The sequence below is a fragment of the Peromyscus maniculatus genome, chromosome 14 (assembly GCF_049852395.1).
Source record: "Peromyscus maniculatus bairdii isolate BWxNUB_F1_BW_parent chromosome 14, HU_Pman_BW_mat_3.1, whole genome shotgun sequence".
NCBI classification, from domain to species: domain Eukaryota; kingdom Metazoa; phylum Chordata; class Mammalia; order Rodentia; family Cricetidae; genus Peromyscus; species Peromyscus maniculatus.
This window is the reverse complement of record NC_134865.1, coordinates 24405585-24420451: the sequence shown is the minus strand read 5'-3', so window position 1 is coordinate 24420451 and position 14867 is coordinate 24405585. Positions and strand designations below refer to the sequence as shown.

Here is a 14867-nt window from a genome sequence, read left to right as displayed (position 1 = left end):
TTTCTCTTTGTAGCTTTGCGCCTTTCCTGGAACTCACTTGGTTAACCAGGCTGGCCCCAAACTCACAGAGATCCGCCAGGCTCTGCCTCCCCAGTGCTGGGATTAAAGGCGTGCGCCGCCGCCGCCGCCGCCGCCGCCGCCGCCGCCGCCGCCGCCGCCGCTGCCGCCGCCGCTGCCGCCACCACCACCACCACCACCACCACCGGGCTTACATTTTTATTGCTGTGAAGATAGACCATGAACAAGGCAACTTAGAAAAGATAGTATTTAATTTGAGCCTAGCTTCAAGTTTCAGAGGGTTAGTCCATTATCATCCTGGTGGGGAACACAATGGCAGGCAAGCAGGCAGGCAGGCAAGAATGGAACTGGAACAGTAGCTGAGAGTTATGACTATTCCATACATTGAAGGCATAGAAAGAGAGACTGGGCGTGACATGAGCTTTTGAAACCTCAAAGCCCATCCCCAGTGACACACCTCTTCTAGCAAGGCGACAATGCCAACCCTTCCAAAATAGTCTACTAACTGGTAACCAGACATTCAAATCTATGACCTTATGGGGAGGGTTATTCTCATTCAAACCATTATATAGGAATGCCAGAAATAATAATCTTAATCTCTCTCTCCCTCTCTCTCTTTCCCTCTCTCTTTCTCTCTCCTCCCCCTTCTTGACTCCCTCTCTCTCTCCCTCCTCCAACCCTACCACCCAACCCCAATGTACAGAGTCATTTGAGGACATAGTAAGAAGCCAGTCGTTTGCAACCTTAGGGCAGAACCTTCACTTGAAGAAGATGTTGTTGGCCTCCTAAACTGCCAACCTCCAGAATATGAGAAAGCGGGTTTCTATTAAGTGCCAAACTTTGTTACAGTGACCCACATAATCTAAGGCGGGGGCTTCCCCTGGAACTCTGCTGGAGTAAATCTGTAAGGCTGCAAATATAGATCTGAACATGTGGAGGCCAGTAGGACTTCTCTATAAATGTGGAAGAAGTCAATAGGACTTATCTGGAAATGTGAGGAATTACTTTATTTAATGCTTCTATATTCATTTGGTGTCAAGAAATTAATAAAAATTCTCAGAGACCAGAAATATATAAGGAAGAATATGCCAAGAAGTCAGTACACTGATCTGCCTTGTTCCACAGCATCTCTTGATCCTTGATAGCCCTGAGATCGTTTCAGAGAAATAAAAAAGTCCTGGTGTAAACCAGACTCTACCGAAGAAGGAGGGCCAGAAACTAGAAACTCAGACTTTAAGGACTCAAAATCCTTTCAACATGGGCTGGGATAATAGCTCAGTCTGTAAAGTACTTGCTCCACAAAGATAAAGACCTGAGTTCAATCCTCAGAAGGTAGAAAATCTGACAGAGTAGGAGTGCTTATAGTCCTAATACAAGGGGGTCATGGACTAGCTGGGACTTGCTGGACATGCAGTCTAGCCTACTTGTGATGTACATACATGCATGCACCACACACAAAATCAATTTTAATTCTCACCTATAACACACACACACACACACACACACACACACACACACACACACAGAGTTGTATTTGTGAAGATCGTGAGGATGCCTGTCTTTGTCTTCTCTCTGATTAAAATGAGGAAAAACTTTTCTAAAAGTTCCTAAGCACAAACCTACCCTTGAATATATGGAGTCCAAAAGTCTCATTACCTGTCTAGTCTTCATTTTCTGCTCCCAAAATTACACAACAATAGACTAACTTTGAAATATAGAAGGGCACAAAGGCTTCTGGGAAGCAAGAGGAGGAAGAGGTAAAACAGAAGGAAAAGTTGCTGATCTCAGCCATGGCCCAGATGCAGCATATCCACTGGTCCACTTAATTCTCATTCCCAGCCATAAAATAGGCAATACCTCGTCCGTTGTAACGATTCAGAGTGTTAGCTAGTTAAAATACACACACCAAAGACATGATGGAGGAATAATCATAGTCTAGAAAGGAAGTCCATGACAGCATCTATCCATTGAACTAACACTGAAGGAAGTATGTATATTTTGCATGGATAGCATTAAAATCTGAGTGGTCTTCTGTGTTTATTTGTTATTTTATTGGCATAGTATGCCTTGGCAGCACTGGAAGGATCTTTTAAAACTCTAGGTCCTCAGGAGGTCATTTTAGTGGTCTTGGACATTATAAAACAAATGTTTGGAAATGGGGATTTTAAATTGTTTCTTGGCAGGAATCAAACAATCAAGTGCAATGAATTTAATTGGTTACAAAAGAATGGTCCTTTGAGCTGGGACAGTGTCTGTTTTTGGTCTATCAGTGGCTGGAGCTCAACTGATGTGTAGGCTCCTACTCATGTTAGGTCTTGCAAATGGAAAAGGCTTCAGCAGGAAAAGCTGGAAAGCCTTTAAGCAATTGGAACTGTTTTTAAGGTGGCCTTCCCATTTATAGCAGTGAAGGTCCCCATAACCTCCCTACTTAGGTCCCCCTTTGCTCCATTTTCTTGATCCTTCACAATTTGATTCTCTTAGTAAGGACATGGTTATGGTTATGGAGTACCCATCACTATCACCCCCACCACTAATTCCATGAGCTTACTCAAATATAACCCTCCTGTTTCACTGTCCTCCTTTCCAAACTTAATATCTTGTGAAACACATCCAGGAAAAAGACAGCTGATCAGTAAATATTAGCTCACACTACTGGAAGTTATAACAGGCCCCCAAACCTTAGTAGGTCTTCTAGACCTTAGCACAAGCGATGCCATGATGGATGTGCCATTCAGGCTCTGAAACACAGCCAGTAGGCAACAACATCTGCCAAAACAGCAACAAAGACCTAATCCATCAAAGTCCGTAGTTCTGGGAAAGTGCCTAAATGTACTAACCATGCTTTTTGGCTTCTGTAGTTCTACTTCTGGCTAACTTATTCTTGCTAGCTTGTCAATCCAGGATGTGTGTGTTTTTGTGTTTTTTGTTTTGGCTTTGTTTGGTGTGTGTGTGTGTGTGTGTGTGTGTGTGTGTGTGTGTGTGTGTCTGTGTCTGTGTGTGTGTGTGTGTGTGTATGTGTCTGTGTGTGTGTCTGTGTGTATACTTAAAAGCTCATCACAATAATGGCTCAGGGCTACCCTGGTGTCCCAAACAGCCAAAGTAGTCACTGACTGACTAATGAAGACTTCCTATTGGCTTGAACCTTTGCCTAATTGACCTTCTCTGGTGGATAACTCACAACAAAGTAAAAATGTTAAAACTTCCAGGATGTCACTGGAGAGATAAGACAACACTAATAACTGTTTGTAGACATTGGTATTGGACTTTAAGATTTATAGATAGAGGAATTACCAAAACTGAAGATGATTTAAAAAACACAACAGAAACCAGAAAAAGGATACTGGCCTGGAGGTATGCATTTAGTCAAAGGTGAATAGTGATAGGAACTCAACACTTCTAGGCTCTTTTCCATCTCATGCTCCAAACTGACTGTGTTGAGACCTGGCTTTCTCTAACAGTTTCTTATGATTGCTTCCATAAACTACGTAGTTTAAGAGGAGAGTGAATTGCCTTGTACTTCTGAAGACTAGAAGTCTGAAGTCAGGCCATGGAGGGGGTTAGTTCCTTTGCAGGGCTCCAAGAAGAATATCCTCTAGGCTTTTCTCATCAGATAGTACTTGCCTGCCTTTACGTTGTAGCATCCAAGCTCAGGTGGCAGAAAAGCTTCACAGGAGGCCAGGAAGTTGAAGAAAATTTCAGAAGCCATTGGCAGATGTGATATGCTTCATTCACTCTGAGATAAGGCCATTAGGCGTTACTGGCAGAAACCCAGCATGCACAGGCCACACACAGGAGAGAAAACAGGCCCACACATAGAGCACCAAACAGGCCTGCAGACAGGCACATGCATGCTGGTAAAATCAAAGGTTTGGGCCTCTGATTTCAAAGTCATATTTACACAAAAGTGTCACTCTGTGAAAAATAATTACATAACAAATTACGTCACTGTTTACTTCTGGGGTCCCCAGACATCTGGTAACAGCCATTTGGGGCTGACTCCTAATTCTCCAGGGTCCTGTATTAGCTGTCTTGGCTTGTGCCAGATATTCATATCAGCACCATGTTGTCTAAACATAAACTTGTCCTTTTAGCCCTCTGTTCCCAGCACATGTCCACATGCTATTCTCTATGTATCTCTAAATATTCTTCTCACTGTGAGTGGTTATGTATCAAAATCCTTCCTTGTCATAAAAAAACCTGCCATATTCAATCAGAACCAATTCTAATAACTTATTTTTTTTGCTTTATTATTTCTGTTAAGACTACTTCCAAATAAGTTCAGAGTCTGAAGTCTTTAGGATGAAGAATTCCACACGTTAATTTGAAAGAGATGCAGTTTATATGTTCTCTGCTTCCTGCCCATCCTAACATCCTCCAAAATTTAACTCATTTGAACATCACCACTAAACCCCAAACCTCCATATCATCAAACTCAGGTGTGAGCACTACTGAAGTAGAGATTCATGCTCTAGGAAAACCTCTCCAGCTGTGAGCCTGTGAGTGTTGACCATAGAGCCTTGGCCCAGGGTCAGTGAGTGGTGTGTATTTAAAGACATGTAGCAACAGCATCACTCATAGGGAAGTCATGCATTTTAATTTTCAGGTTATATTTTGAAGATAGTAATAAATATCTTGACTGCATACACACACATTTATTATAAAAACTTAGAGATGCTGGAGACTGGGAAAATCATATTCTGAAAAGCCTGCTGTGGGTTTCTAAAGGGAACAAAATCATCCCTCAGTGTAGATCTTCAAAGAGAAATGAGTCATTAAATCTGGAAGACAAACTTCTAAAGGTTATTGGTGCACACTATGTTTTTGCTTTAAGTAGAAAGAATGACAATTTAGTTGTGAAACCCCCCCCCCAAAACTCAAAATCTAACTCAGCAGTTCGGTCTGCACAACAAAATTTCTTACAAAAAGCCCCGAACTACCTAATGCACAGTCTTGCCCATATAATCACCTGAATGCATTTATGTAATCAAAAGCAAACTCTGGGGATGGAAACTGGAACGTGGAGGCGAGATTCAAGAAAGATTTCATCGCTACACAAACAATTTCAAATTAAGCACTAATCAGAAGGGAAAATTAGGTTTATTCACAGGGGCCCCTCAAAATAACCCTCTTAATAATGTAGAAATTGGCTGTAGCTAAAGTCCCACAAGTCTAGACACAAATACATTTAACATCCAGCAAAACCAGTCAATATAAAATGTAGCAAATACACGAAGTCAATGTAAAATAGATTTCCCAAATATGAGGAACATGCTTCCAGGCCCATAAGAAAGTGGGTCAGAAAAAACAGAAATCTGTGACTTAGCAGAGCTACAGGTCTAGAGGAAACATACTTACTGGTATGTTGGCCTTGAGATGTCTTTTCACATCTCCCTTAGGCTAATCGGAACAAATTCTGAGTCAAAAGTGGGTGAACACTAGACTCAGAGCCTGTACTCTCTACTGAGAAAAGAACCCTGGACAGAAGAGCTCAAGAAAGCACCCGGTCTACTCCAGGGCTGCTTTAAACTCATGTGTAGTGGAAGTCAGACTTTCTTGAGGAATCCAGAACTAACCCCCGCCCCTTCCCTCACCTCCAGGACCTCGCACAAGCCTGAGAAACAAGCATCTGTAGCTGATTAAAAGTTTGGTTTAGAGAGTGGCTGCCTGGACATTCAAAACCAGACAGAGGCAAAGCCGTGACAAAGATGTCACTCTCAAGTGTATTGTGACTCATTCTTCCTCCTGTGTGTGTGTGTGTGTGTGGTTTTTTTTTTTTTTTTTTGTCCCCGCTGCTTCTTTTCATTCTTCCTGTCCCTCTTCTCTCCATGTTTCTCCTGGATCGAGACACGCCGCCCACCCCCCCACCCCACCGTAGCAGCGTTGTTTATTTCTTCAGACAGCCAAGGAGATTGCTGACCTCTGCCTTTGCTCATGTAATTTTCAAAGACACCTACACGCAGGCCGTAGGAATGAGCCCCAGTCTGAACCACCCACCAGGGTGTCCTGAAATCTCTGGCTAAAGAATATCTAGTCTCCAGGCAACCAGGCAGGAACATTCTATCTTCAACAGCACTAAGTTCTCTCTTGCTCCTACCCTGAAAGCCCTGTTAAGTTGAGGGAAAGAATTAAGTAAAGGTTTAAGCCAAAGTTCTGGGCTAGATCAAGAATCCCTGCAGGTAAAGGCTATGGAACAGGGAGGGAGAGAAGGGAGGTGTCTGGGAGTGAAAATTACTAAAATTTATAAAGCTGTCAAACAATAAAAACACAGGAAAAAAAAAGAGCTCCAGGAGTCCAATCAACAAGAGAGAGAGAGAGAGAGAGAGAGAGAGAGAGAGAGAGAGAGAGAGAGAGAGAGAGAGAGAGAGAAGGGATTATATGAGCAAGAGATATCAAGACCATGACTGGAAAAAGTACAGAGATATCTAGCCAAACTAGTGGGAACACATGAACTGTGGACCAATAACTGAGGAGCCCCCATGGTACTGGACTGGGCCCCCTGGATAAGTGAAACAGCTGTTTAGCTTGAACTGTTTAGGGGGCCCCCAGACAGTGGGACTGGGAACTGTCCCTAGTGCATGAGTGGGTTTTTGGAACCTAGTGCCTATGATGGGACACTTTGCACAGCCTTGGTGCAGGGAGGAGGGGCTTGGCCTGCCTCAATTGAATGTACCAGGCTCTGCTGACTCTCCATGGGAGACCTTGCTTTGGAGGAGGTGGGAATGGGGTTGGAGGGGAAGGCTGGGGGTGGGAGGAGGAAGAACAGGGGGATCTGTGGTTGATATGTGAAATGAATAGAAAATCTCTCAATTAAAACAAAGAAGGCTGGGCGGTGGTGGCACATGCCTTTAATCCCAGCACTCGGGAGGCAGAGGCAGGTGGATCTCTGTGAGTTTGAGGCCAGCCTGGTCTACAAAGTGAGTTCCAGGAAAGGCGCAAAGCTACACAGAGAAACCCTGTCTCGAAAAACCAAAAAAAAAAAAAGGAGAAAAAATACAGAAAAAAAATGAGAAGCTTTGATACAAAGAGGACTTCATAAACATGTGAGTAATCAGTAATATTTGATATTAGAGATAGATAATTGATTTAAAGCTGTACTGATCAATTTGATACTTATTAACTATATATGGCCATTCAAATAAATTTCCCCTGTACTTGTACTAGCCATATTTCTAGGTCTCAAAAGCCATTGGAGAGTTCAAATATAGACAATTTGAAATTTTACAGCATTGGAACCTTCCCTTGGGCAGCTTTTTGTCAACTTTTTTTCAACTCAAACACAAGTTAGATTTATCTAGGAAGAGGAACTCCAACTAAGAAAAATACCCCCATTAGATTGCCTGTGGGAAAATTTAAGGACATTTTGTTGTTGTTTGTTTGTTTGTTTGTTTGTTTCGAGACAGGGTTTCTGTCTCTAGCTTTGGAGTCTTTCCTGGGACTCGCTCTGTAGACCAGGCTGGCCTCAAACTCACAGACATCTGCCTGTCTCTGCCTCCCAAGTGCTGGGATTAAAGGCGTGTGCAACCATGGCCAGCTAGAACCTTTTCCTGATTAATGACTGTGTGGGAGGAACCAGGTCACTAGGAGTGGTACCAACCCTTGGCATGTGGTCCTGGGCACTATTAAAAAAAAAAAAAAAGCAGGATGTGCAGATTTGTAAGCAGTGGTCTTCTGTGGTCTGTGCTTTTAGTGCCCACCTCTAGGTTCCTGCTTTGGCTTCTCTTCATGACAGACTATAAGCTATAAGCTGAAACAAATCCTTTCCTCCCCAAGTTGCTTTTTGTTAATCATAGTAATAGAAGGCAGGGGAGGGGAGGGGAAAAAAGATAAAGTAAGAGACAGACAGAGGAAAGAGAGAAAGGAAGAGAAACAGAAAAAGACAAAGAAAAAAGAATAAATGAGAGAATATAAGAAAAGTCAGGATTTTTCCTGACTCGCTATTCTCAGAGTCATAAGGTTAGCATTTTAAGAGACACATTCTTCTCTAAGTACAAGACTAGAATAGGCATCTTGAGTGCACATGAGGACAAGTTGTTAGAGTTTACGTGTGGGGGTGTAGGGGTGTGTGTGGATGAGTTTGTACCAGGCTTTTTCTTTGGGACCACCAACCAGCTCTCAAATCATGAAAGGGAGACTTACTAGTTTTGAATGTTCTGATTAGCTTAGGATTGTTTCTGACTAGCTCTTTTACCTTAAATTAACCTGTTTATCCACCTTTTGCCTTGGCACTTCTACTTCCCTTTACCTCTGTGTCTTCCTTTTACTGCTTCTCATGGCTGCCTGGCTGGCCGCTGCCTGGCTTCTTGCCCCAGGCATGTCCCTCACTCTTACCTCTCTTCTTTTGCTCTCATCCTTCCTCTCCTGAGCCTAGATTTCTCCTTCTCTTTATTCTCTCGGACTGTCAGCCCCACCTACCCTTTTTCCTAGCTATGGGCCATTCAGCTCTTTATTCAACCAATTGGGTAACTTAGGCAGGCAAGATGAAACAAATGCAACGCATTCTTACATAATTAAACACACACGCTTACATCATTAAACAAATGCAGTATAAACAAAGGTAACACACCTTTACACAGTTAAAGTAATAGTCTGCAGCATAAACAATTGTACCACAACGTTGCCTAGTTATGATAATATTCTACATCGTATGTGTGTGTGTGTGTGTGTGTGTGTGTGTGTGTGTGTGTGTCTGTATCTGTGTGTTTGTGTGGGTGTATGTGTTTATGGTATTTTGCTTGTGTATGTGTTTGTGCACTGTGTGCCTGGTACTCAGGAAGGCCAGAAGAGGATATTTGATCTGCTGGGATTGGAGTTATAGATGACTGGGAGCTGCCATGGGGTGTTGGGAACTGAACTGTGGTCCTCTGGAAGTGCAGCCGATGTTCCTACCCACTGAGCTATGTCTCCAGTGTCTGTCAGTTGTTTTGATTTGAATCTGTTCATTTTTATTTCTGTCTTTCCTTTTCTGTCCTTTTTTCCCCCTTATGCACCCCATGTAGCACTGAACCTTTGGGTTTGCTTTCTTTCCTTCTCACTCCTACGCTGAGTATCAGGAATGATGGTGACAGAGAGGCTGGAACAGTGACATGCATGTTAGCAGCAAAGAACACTGTTGAGAATTTAGGAGCTGTGCCTGCTTTGTAAGAACCCAAGAGACCTCAAGGAAAGTAATCAGAGTGAGTAGGGAAGGATACATAATGCGAAGTGTTCCCTCTAGGAACTTGACTTCAGCAAGAACAGAAGTGTTTCCCTGAAGGACATAAGTAATGTCAAATATAACTCCTCACTATGCTTCTCCAAGGCACCAAATGGGCTTTTAAGCCATATATTCCTGGGGGCTTATTCATTGACTGAAAATAGAAACAGTAAATCCATTCCTTGTCTAAGTTTGCAATAAAAAGCAGACATTGTTGAGTTGCTGTACAGCCTGACTGGTACATATACTTATAATTCAAAGATGGGGGTGGCATGTTGAAAAACAACAAAAAAAGGTTAGTTACAACTCGGTTCAGGGGTTTGAGAATGTTGGCTTAACTTACGTGGGACCTTAAGGACTCAGTGAAGACTCTGGAAAAATTTGCAGAAGATAGTGTGAAATAAGGGTAGACTTCATACAAAATCAACAAAACTAAAGCACAATTTTCATTCATAATCTCTTAGATTTGATGAGCCTGACCAATAGCCATTTCCTTGTTGTAGGTCAAAGTATACATATATTAGTGAAGAAGAGACTACCCTACTGATTATGCTTATATGATGTTTAAAAAGATAACCTCAAACTCTCCTGCCCTCTACCTCTTCTTCCAAAACTTTCTGCATCAATCTCCCCTTTTCCACAATTTCTCAAAGAGGAGTCCCAAGAGTCACCAATAACCAAAGGAGCCTCTTGATATGGACATGTTGCCTCCTACTATTACATGTCAAATGATTTGACTATTTTCAGAAAATTCTAACAGGGCAGGTATCATCATGGAGAGATTATTTAGAATTTGGTCTATGCAGCTTTACTGTCTTGGTGTTGTTCCTTATGTGGGTGACCTTGAGGGAGTCATTTTATATCTCTGAACTTCAGGTTCTCTGTAAAATAAAGTTGCTAGAAGAGTCAATGAATTAATATATCTAAAACTTTAGAATAGTCACAAAGATAGTATGTAGTTAGAGATGAATGGTATGTAGGTAGAAAGTTGGGTTCATATGGATGGATGGATGATAGCTGGATGGATAGATAGGTATTGAGGAGTAGAGTCAAAGTCTTGCATTTATCATTCTTCATTCATTTATCTCTTACATGAAAGGTATTAAGGAATAAGATGGATAAGACATGTTTTTAGAAAATTCAAAGCTTAATAGGAAACCAATATTTATAATATGCCACAATAGCTGTGATAAAATAAGATACTCAATTACTTTACTATTGCAGAGGAAGAAGTGAGTCATTCTCTTTAGAGGCTTAAGGAAAGATTCATGAATTAACTTCTGCTACCGTGCATTTTTATTATGCATCTAGAACCACCAGAATGAGATCAGGAGAAAGAATAATAAAGGCGAGAGAGGCCACGACCATGACTGAACTTCTTGTATAGTTCCCTCCTGGGTTATCCACACTCATACCTTCTTAACTCAACAAATGTTTTTTTTTTTTTTTTGCCAGAAACACTTAAAGATTTAAACCCATCCTCCATATCCTTTGCTTTCAAAGCATCTTTCATTCCTGTGTTGAACAAAATGTAGTCACTAATATCACAAGGAAACATTTAGGCACCTGTGTTTACACACCAGTACACATATACCAACATACATATTAAATATAATTTGCATAGACTTTTTTTGTTTTAGTTTTTAAGGCATCATCTCAATCTGTACCATAGACTGTTTTTGAGCTGGTAGTATGGCTTTAATATCTGTGTGCTGAGTTCTGGATTTACTCATGTGGTCTAATGAATATACATCTAGGTATAATAATATTAATTAAATATGTATACTTATGTATTAAGCACCTATGTGGGTGGTTGTTTTAGGTTCAGATGATAAAAATAATCAAGAGGCACTTGCCTGTGGTTTATAATGTTGTAAAAAACACCATCTGACATAAATAGAATAGACTTCTGTTCAAAGGGTATGGGGAAATTAGCTCTGTTATATTTTTATCTCAACCCATTGTCAAGAAACTTGAGAAATATATTATGACATCTTCCCACTATTCCCAAATATTAGCCCTCTTACCATCATGAAGCAAAGTGAAGTGTCGGTAGAAGGAGAGCTGTCAGAAACACCTCCTCAGATTATCAATTTTGATTTTATTTTTTAGTAAAAGGCAATTACTCCTGGATTTAGCACCACATCACACAGTCTTTTCTTCCCACTGTATCTATGGATATAGGGAAAAATTTTCTAGTGAGAGATCATGAACACAAGAGAATAGTCCTTGTTTGATGAATAAGAACTACACACTATTTCAAGCATGACTGGTACCTTTGGTCTGCCTCATGCCTGCCTTGGTTGCATAAGCTCAGAGTGTGTTAGGAGCAATGATTCCCACTTGGGAAGAGTTAGAAATGGTGATGCCTACCGAGAGGGCCATTCAGTGTATGCCCTAGAAGGGATTAGTATAGTAATCGGAGTAGTTTTCTGGTTTCTAGTTTTGCCATATGATCTCTTGTCTCACATATACTGCTACCATTGTGATGTGATCTACCATGGGGTACTTGCCAGTGCTTGTACAGTACCTTTACATCTACAAACTTGGAGCTAAGTAAACCACTTGTCTGTGTAAGTTATCCATGCCCAGGCATTGTATTTCCTTATGCCAAAAACAACAACAACAACAACAAAAAAAAAAAAAAAACCGGACTAATATAATACCTTTTCCTATAAACTAAAAACAAATGTTTTTGAAGCAATAAAATGATTATTATTTTTGATGTTATTTTTAAAGTATAAGGCAGTCATTCCCGGGTTTGGTACCCCATCACACAGCTTTTGCTTCTGTACTGTCTTTTTCCCAGAGGTGCCATTCATTTTTGTGACTTAGTAATTAAAACTATATAACCCCTTGGCAAATTGTCTTGGACTTCTAAATTTTGGCCAATTTAAAGCATTTCTCTTCCTACTTTTTAAAAAATATTCTGGCAAAGAAATCACAAAAAGCAAAGCACTTCTTCCATCAAGTCTTGGCAATATGTGGACAACATGAATTTTAGTTAAAGGGAATACAAAATAATGCCTATGTGACTGGTACATTACTGGGATAATTATAATAATCCACTGTGCAACTCCAGACTGTACATCTCAACTCTCATTTACTCATGGTTCCCTATGCTGCGTAGACTAGACAAGTAGACAGAGTTTTTTTTTTTTATTTTTAATATAGTATGAGGTTTTCTACAGGAATTTGTCCTTCCAGTAATATTAAATTCAACCTGCAGAAAGTCTTTAATCTCTCTTGGACTATATTCTGTGCAGAGTTCCAGTAGGCAGCATGCTCGGAGTGATTGTTTTCGGGATCTTTGCACTGTATCATCTCTCATCTCAAATCACCTATTAAAAGTAAGTTTGATTCAGTTAGTGCCCATTAGCTCTTTACGCATTAGGTTATAGGAATAAAACAGTAGGCTTATGTTAGTTTCTGTTAACCACAAAAAGTAGCATCTATAGTTTCATTCTTCAACTTTGCTCATGTCCAGGCCCTTCATCCCCAGAGAGAGAACTGTCTGGGTTTATTCCTCAGGAAATCATTCAGACATCCCTGGCGTGACACCAGTCCTGATGGTGCTTTTGTAACCATTGGTTCTTTCTATGCCTTGCTATACTAAATGATGAACTCATTAGCCAAAGCATTCATTTTTCCCACCATCTAACAACACTGATCAGAATGTGTCAACCAATGGGCATTTTATCTATTTTAAATTAAGCTTTCAATGGCAGCAATCATGAACAAGGACTACAATTGCTTTGATTCTCTGAGTACCTAGGGTGCTCTAGGGCTGGGCTTGCTTTTCAAATACAATTTACTAAAAGATGAGTGACATTTTTTCTCATCTTGACCAAATTTTAGGTAGGCTTCTTCCTGCCTCTGAGTCCCTGACCTCCTTTTCCTTAGTGTAGTTACTTTAAACAAGTTGAAACTGTCAGTCCTTTCCCTATTCCTTTAAGATGCAAATATTTTTAAAGATTTCTTGCCAGCTTTATCACTGAGGAATGTCTTTCTCAAGTTCCTGTGAGGCAGTTTTTGAAATGTAAACCTCCGGGAAGACAAACTTTTTCAACCTCTATCTGTAGGATGCTAGGGACCTAACTTTGATTGGTGCCTTTCTCCACATTGTCAAGTTATCACCAGTCTTGAAGACAAAATAAAGCTTAATTATTTCTTGGCTAAAGTAAAGTAGCTAGCAGAGCTGACAGATGATATACCCTGACCCTAGCATTCCAATCTCTCCAGCTGTTGTCTTAGCAGAGTTTGATTGAGGTCTGTCTCATGTGTGGCAAGTTATGAATAATTTTATTTAGCACTGGACACACAGTTTTTGTTTAATAGGATCTTTAATCTTTAAAATGTTATTGGTAGGCCATGTTATCATCTAGGAAACTAAGATTCACTGAGCCAACTAACTTTCCCAGGATCCTGTGAGTCATACGTTCCAATCCAAGTTGGTGTAACTCTGTAGTTTATTTGCCATTTTGCCTCACCTACTTGGGCATGGAATCTATCTTCTTGTGATGCATTGGGCATTAAACTTGTGTCTTTCCAGTATTAAAATGATGGCTCTCGTGAATGAAGGGAGCTGTCACTGTGGTACCTACATTATCATGTTTGTCATAGAGACTGGTTCATGCTCTCAGAAATGCAAATCCTTTTAACCTAATGAGTGCTCCTATACTCTATTAGCCCTTGTATTTCCCTAAATTTTCCAAATCATCATTTTAAAATCATATATTTTCTAAAAGAAAATTAGAACATCAAAACTCCAGTGCTGATCTTCCCTACCAAGTATCTTCTTATCACCTTATATTGTCCAATGCTTCCATCAATTTGGACCAAGTCAGTTAGCTCTGACTTGTCTGTACGTCACCTCCCACGTCTAATCTGGCCTTAGCCAATTCTGTTGTTTAATCTTCAAACATGTTTAGGAAACAGCTGTTCCTCCCCGTCTGCACTGATTTGATTTTAGTCTGAGCCACTAATACTCTCACGGGGACTATTGCAGTAGTCCCATCCCTATAATCTCAACACATCAACCCAGACCAAAGGTGTTTTTTTTTTTTTTTTTTTTTTTTTTTTTTTTTTGGTTTTTCGAGACAGGGTTTCTCTGTGTAGCTTTGCGCCTTTCCTGGGACTCACTTGGTAGCCCAGGCTGGCCTCGAACTCGCAGAGATCCGCCTGCCTCTGCCTCCCGAGTGCTGGGATTAAAGGCGTGCGCCACCACCGCCCGGCCCCAAAGGTGTTTTGAGATAGTTCAGGTGGGTCTACTCTCATTGTCTTCCTGCCGTGCTTGAGGCATAAGCTGAAGGTTTTACAAGCAGCGATGCCATACTGAATCTGACCCTGTGCTAATGCCCAAGTGATCTTATTTTCTTCTGCTCTCTTGATCACTCCGCTTTGGCTACATAGGCCGCGTGGTGTTTTCTAAAACAGGCTAATACTCCCTCACTTTATAACATTTGTATAATTTACTATACCTCCTCCTTTGCCCCCTCTTGGCAGACTCCCTCCCTCTCTCTTAAGCAGTCATTCAGTGGTCACCTTCTAAAATCATGTAACTTTGTATTTGGGGAACAGAGTTCTGGGCCCTTATCCATGCTAGGCGAGTGTGCTACCACTGAGCTACGTTTCCAGACACAACATGCAAGTCACA

General features: G+C 41.0%; 1 long non-coding RNA gene across 1 annotated transcript in view; it reads right to left on the bottom strand.

Moving 5' to 3' along the window:
- Nucleotides 1-207: 207 nt before the first annotated feature.
- LOC121822344 (uncharacterized) overlaps nucleotides 208-14867 on the bottom strand; it is a 29503-nt gene continuing 14843 nt past the window's right edge. The window contains exons 2-3 of the long non-coding RNA XR_006063366.1: nucleotides 11239-11383; nucleotides 208-222 (exon numbers count right to left, since the gene is read on the bottom strand). This is a non-coding gene — a long non-coding RNA (uncharacterized LOC121822344). The remainder of the gene's footprint in view (nucleotides 223-11238; nucleotides 11384-14867) is intronic.